Source organism: Zea mays, chromosome 1, assembly GCF_902167145.1.
Source record: "Zea mays cultivar B73 chromosome 1, Zm-B73-REFERENCE-NAM-5.0, whole genome shotgun sequence".
Lineage (NCBI taxonomy): Eukaryota > Viridiplantae > Streptophyta > Magnoliopsida > Poales > Poaceae > Zea > Zea mays.
This window is the reverse complement of record NC_050096.1, coordinates 61,161,583-61,168,396: the sequence shown is the minus strand read 5'-3', so window position 1 is coordinate 61,168,396 and position 6,814 is coordinate 61,161,583.

Below are 6,814 nucleotides of genomic sequence, written 5' to 3'. Positions count from 1 at the left end.
TTGAGCCCCCGGATGCATAAACCTACAAAACAAGTTTAGTTCTTGACTTTAGGTACCCAAATGGTTTTGGGTCCTTTGGCATTAGACACAAGAACTTTGGGTACCCAAACACAAGTCTTTGATCCCTTGTGTTTGCCCCCAACATATTTGGCAACTACCTTGCCGGATTTGTTAGTTAACACATAAGATGCATCAAAAGTTTTAAATGAGATGCTATGTTCATTTGATGCATTAGGAGTTTTCTTTTTAGGCAACTTAGCACGGGTTGGTTGCCTAGATCTAGATGTCTCACCCTTATACATAAAAGCATGATTAGGGCCAGAGTGAGACTTCCTAGAATGAATTCTCCTAATTTTGCTCTCGGGATAGCCGGCAGGGTACAAAATGTAACCCTCGTTATCCTGAGGCATGGGAGCCTTGCCCTTAACAAAGTTGGATAATTTCTTAGGAGGGGCATTAAGTTTGACATTGTCCCCCTTTTGGAAGCCAATGCCATCCTTGATGCCAGGGCGTCTCCCATTACAAAGCATACTACGAGCAAATTTAAATTTTTTATTTTCAAGTTCATGCTCGGCAATTTTAGCATCCAATTTTGCTATATGATCATTTTGTTGCTTAATTAATACCATATGATCATGAATAGCATCAATATCAACATCTCTACGTCTAGTGCAAATAGAAGTATATTCAATGGTAGATGTAGAGGGTTTGCAAGAATTAAGTTCAACAATCTTAGTACGTAATATATCATTTTTGTCTCTAAGATCGAAAATGGTAGCATTGCAAACATCAAAATCTTTAGCCTTAGCAAGCAATTTTTCATTTTCATCTCTAAGGCTAGCAAGAGAAATGTTCAATTCTTCAATCTTAGCAAGCAAATCATCATTATCATTTCTAGGATTGGGAATTGAAACATTACAAACATTTCAATCAACCTTAGCTAACAAATTAGCATTCTCATTTCTAAGGTTGTCTATAGTCTCATGGCAAGTGCTTAGCTCACTAGATAGTTTTTCACGTTTTTCTACTTCAAGAGCGTAAGCATTTTTAACCTTAACATGCTTTTTATTTTCTTTAATAAGGAAGTTCTCTTGGGAGTCCAAGAGATCATCCTTTTCATGGATAACACTAATCAATTCATTTAATTTTTCCTTTTGTTGCATGTTTAGGTTGGCAAAAAGGGTACGCAAATTATCCTCCTCATCACTAGCATTATCATCACTAGAGGACTCATATTTAGTGGAGGATTTAGATTTAACCTTCTTCTTTTTGCCGTCCTTTGCCATGAGGCACTTGTGGCCGACGTTGGGGAAGAGAAGTCCCTTGGTGACGACGATGTTGGCGGCGTCCTCGTCCGAGGAGGAGTCGCTAGAGCTTTCGTCGGAGTCCCACTCGCGACAAACATGGGCATCGCCGCCCTTCTTCTTGTAGTACCTCTTCTTCTCCTTTCTTCTCCCCTTATTGTCGTTGCCCCTGTCACTGTCACTAGAAATAGGACATTTTGCTATAAAGTGATCGGGCTTACCACATTTGTAACAAACCTTCTTGGAGCGGTGCTTGTAATCTTTCCCCTCCTTTGCTTGAGGATTTGGCGGAAACTCTTGATGACGAGCGCCATTTCCTCATTGTCGAGCTTTGAGGCGTCGATTGGTTGTCTACTTGATGTAGACTCCTCCTTCTTATCCTCTGTTGCCTTGAATGCAACCGGTGGTGCTTCGGATGTGGAGGGATCATCTAGCTCATTGATTTTCTTTGAGCCCTTGATCATATACTCAAAGCTCACAAAATCCCCGATTACTTCCTCGGGAGTCATTAGTGTATATCTAGGATTACCACGAATTAATTGAACTTGAGTAGGGTTAAGGAAAATAAGTGATCTAAGAATAACCTTAACCATCTCGTGGTCATCCCACTTTTTGCTCCCGAGGTTGCGCACTTGATTAACCAAGGTTTTGAGTCGGTTGTACATATCTTGTGGCTTCTCCCCTTGGCGAAGACAGAAGCGACCGAGCTCCCCCTCAATCGTCTCCCGCTTGGTGATCTTAGTTAGCTCATCTCCTTCGTGCGCGGTCTTGAGCACGTCCCAAACTTCCTTGGCGCTCTTTAATCCTTGCACCTTGTTATACTCCTCTCGACTTAGAGAGGCGAGGAGTATAGTTGTGGCTTGGGAGTTGAAGTGCTCGATTTGTGCCACTTCGTCCTCATCATAATCTTCATCCCCTACGGATGGTACCTGTACACCAAACTCAACGACATCCCATATACTTTTGTGGAGTGATGTTAGATGAAATCGCATTAAATCACTCCACCTAGCATAATCTTCACCAGCAAACGTTGGTGGTTTGCCCAATGGGACGGAAAGTAAAGGCGTATGTTTAGGAATGCGAGGATAGCATAGGGGAATCTTACTAAACTTCTTGCGCTCATGGCGCTTAGAAGTAATCGATGGCGCGTCGGAGCCGGAGGTGGAAGGTGATGAAGTGTCGGTCTCATAGTAGACCACCTTCATCATCTTCTTTTTCTTGTCGCCACTCCGGTGCGACTTGTGGGAAGAGGTTTTCTTCTCCTTCCCTTACTTTTTGTTGCGGGACTCTTTCGATGAAGCCTTCCCGTGACTTGTAGTGGGCTTGTCGCCGGTCTCCATCTCCCTCTTGGCGTGATCTCCCGACATCACTTCGAGCGGTTAGGCTCTAATGAAGCATCGGGTTTTGATACCAATTGAAAGTCACCTAGAGGGGGGGTGAATAGGGCGAAACTGAAATTTACAAAGTTAATCACAACTACAAGCCGGGTTAGCGTTAGAAATATAATTGAGTCCGAGAGAGAGGGTGCAAAACAAATCGCAAGCGAATAAAGAGTGTGACACGCGGATTTGTTTTACCGAGGTTCGGTTCTTGCAAACCTACTCCCCGTTGAGGTGGTCACAAAGACCGGGTCTCTTTCAACCATTTCCCTCTTTCAAACGGTCCCTCGGACCGAGTGAGCTTCTTCTTCTCAAACAATTGGAACACAAAGTTCCCGCAAGGACCACCACAGAATTGGTGTCTCTTGCCTCAATTACAAGTGAGTTTGATCTCAAGAATGATTGAGAAAGAAAAGAAGCAATCCAAGTGCAAGAGCTCAAAAGAACACAACAAATCTCTCTCACTAGTCACTAAGGCTTTGTGCGGAATTGGGAGAGTATTTGATCACTTGAGTGTGTCTAGAAATGAATGCTAGAGCTCTTGTAAGTAGTTGGAAGGTGGAAAACTTGGATGACTTGAATGTGGGGTGGTTGGGGGTATTTATAACCCAACCACCAAACTAGCCGTTTGGTGGAGGCTGTTGTCGTATGGCGCATCGGACAGTCCGGTGTGCCACCGGACACTGTCCGGTGCGCCAGCCACGTCACCAGGCCGTTGGGTTCCGACCGTTGGAGCTCTGACGTGTGGGCCCGCCTGGCTGTCCGGTGGTGCACCGGACAAGTCCTGTAGACTGTCCGGTGTGCCACCCGCGCGTGCCCTGCTCCTCTACGCGCGCTGGCGCGCATTTAATGCGTTGCAGTCGACCGTTGGCGCGAAGTAGCCGTTGCTCCGCTGGCTCACCGGACAGTCCGGTGTGCACCGGACATGTCTGGTGAATTATAGCGGAGCGGATTCCCGAAGCTGGCGAGTTCAGAGTTGCTCTCCCCTGGGGCACCGGACACTATCCGGTGGTGCACTGGACAGTCCGGTGAATTATAGCAGAGCACCTCTGAGAATTCCCGAAGGTGCGAAGTTTAGCTTGGAGTCGAGTTCCCTGGTGCACCGGACACTGTCCGGTGGTGCACCGGACAATTCGGTGCGCCAGACCAGGGTAGCCTTCGGTTATCCCTTGCTCTCTTTGTTGAACCCTTTTCTTGGTCTTTTTATTGGCTTAGTGTGAACCTTTGGCACCTGAATAACTTATAGACTAGAGCAAACTAGTTAGTCCAATTATTTGTGTTGGGCAATTCAACCACCAAAATCATTTAGGAAATAGGTGTAAGCCTAATTCCCTTTCAAACACAAACCAATAAAAGATCAATATTAGGGTTCAAAAGAAAGGAGCAAAAGAAACCGAAGAGAACCCTGGTCTCGCGCACCGGACTGTCCGGTGCACCAGGGCCGTACCACTCTGAACTTGCCACCTTCGGGTTTCAGAAAAGCCGCTCCACTATAATTCACCGGACTGTCCGGTGTGCCACCGAACTGTCCGGTGCACCAGCAGAGCAACGACTACTTCGCGCAACGGTCGACTGCAAAAGCAGTGAAGTCAGATGAACAGTGAAGAACAGTGTGCGCCGAGTCAGTGCCGTCCGTCAGAGGGGCACCGGATAGTGAACAGTGCCTTCCCGGTGCGGCACCGGACTGTCCAGTGCCATAAGAAGACAAAGCTCCAACGGTCGAAACCGCTAGAACCCTAACGGTTGGGTAACGTGGCTGGCGCACCGGACACTGTCTGGTGGCACACCGGACTGTCGGGTGCGCCCATCGACAGCAGCCTGCTCCAACGGTTGAATTGGTGGTTGAGTGCTATAAATACCCCCAACCACCTCCACTCCAACAATCCAAGCATTCACTACTACACATTCAATACAAGAGCAATAGACACCACTCCAAAGACACAATTCAAGTGATCGATCCGCTCAAAGTCTACAATTCAACTCTAGCACATTTAGACTTGTGAGAGGATCATTTGTGTTTTCCTTGTTGCTCTTGTTTGCTTGGTTGGCTTTCTTCTTCCTCATTCTTGTTCTCTAAGTGACTTGTAATCAAAGCAAGAGACACCAAGTGTGTGGTGGTCCTTGTGGGGTCTAAGTGACCCATTTGATTAAGGAGAAAGCTCACTTGGTATAGGTGACCGTTTGAGAGAGGGAAAGGGTTGAAAGAGACCCGGTCTTTGTGACCACCTCAACGGAGACTAGGTTCTTTGGAATCGAACCTCGGTAAAACACATCATTGTGTCATCCGCTTTATTTCTTGGTCGATTTGTTTTCCCCTCTCTCTCGGACTCGGATTTTATTCTAACACTAACCCCGGCTTGTAGTGTGTTTAAAGTTGTAAAATTTAGTTTCCATCTATCCACCCCCTCTAGGCAACTTTCACTGTGTATGAGTGATGCAGGGATTCACAGTTCAAGTTTTTACGTCACGTAGTTTCAGAAAGTCAGCTTTTCATATGCAAATGAACGCAAACAAATAGTCCCAACTAGAACTAGGAGTGGCAGGTAGGGATAGAGTAAGACGAGGGTGAGTTAATTAGCCATTTAGCCACCCACAACAAATTGTCTAATATGTACAATTTCATATTCACACCCATATCCTCACACAATAGACGAAAGGTACAATTTCATATTCACACCCATATCCTCACACAATAGACGAAATTCCTTATGTTTCAAGCATTAACGAGCGAGACAACATATCCAGACTAGCCTGGGCATTTGGTTCTTCGGTTCCATTTGATTACGTTCTTTGGTTTTTCAGAAAATTCAGTTACAAAAAACTAAAACCAAAATATGTATTCAAGACAGACGGTACTAAAAAATTCAATTTCAGTTCTTTCGGTTCGGTTTTGGTTCCTAACCGAAAAGACCTAAGTTTAGCTAAAATAGCAAAACAACACAATTTTAGAGTTTGGCAAAAGTGTGTAGTTGGCCGAATGGAGGATTGGAGTTGGGGATGAATTGATTTGGAGATGTATTTTACACGTACCACTAGAGTGAGTCTTATATACTTAGGATTTGAGAAAGTTATATTAACATATGCCTAAAATTCTATTGGTCAATCGTGCTTCTATTCCATTTCGGTTAATTCGGTTTTCTGTGATTTAGAACCGAAACTATCTCGGTTCTTTCGATTTTCTAAAATATGGAACCAAAATTTCTAATGGTTAATTCAGTTTCGGTTAATTCAAATTCGGTTCCGATTAATTCGGTTCGGTTATTTGGTTTCGATTTATTTTGCCCAGGTCTAATCCAGACCATGAGGTATCATCACTAGTACTAGTGGATGATGTGTGAGCCACTCATGCACAAGTTCTCTGCCTTTCTAGTTTAAGTTTCTAATTTTTGTATAAATTAAATCAATGAGTAGATGGGAAGTGGGAGGAGGTAACTTATGCTTCTCTATTTTTTGTATAAATTAGATCCTAAACATATGTTTATAAGTTTATATTAAATGTCTATTGATGTAATTATTTGATACAGAGTTGTGCATCCTATTTTTCAATACTGAACTATCATGCCAATTATAGAAGTGTAAACTCAAAAGTAAATACGTACAATAAAGAAAGAATTATAAAACTCTTTGATATTTTGTCGAGGTCGTGAAGAGTCATCGCTTTCAGTTTAATTCTCGTTTGACGCAAGGGTGTCACTCCCTCTTGGTTCACACATGTACGAAGTGCTCTCTACGAGTTGGTTCTTCATTGCTTCGACACGGTGAATTGCTCAATCGTGTATAAGTTCAAGTTGGGTCATCATAAATTCTCCAATAATCACTGCACTCCCGATCACCATCTTGTTGTATAGGTGACATTGATCACCAAGAGTAACAAAACACTAAATTCTCACTTGTCCATATTAAGTCTAATGAGGGTGGTAGATGCAAATAAATCACTCTCTGTACACTAATGGAGTCGCTAACCACATGATTATCTACTCTCATGTTCTTCACTATGCAAGATGTCTTCCTCACTCTCAAATATATTATCTAAGGCTATGGCTAGTAGATCATATGATCGTGTAAAGTATCGTTTTACATTATAAACTGTACTGTTTACAGAGTGGACTTTGAAATATAAGATGTAATGAG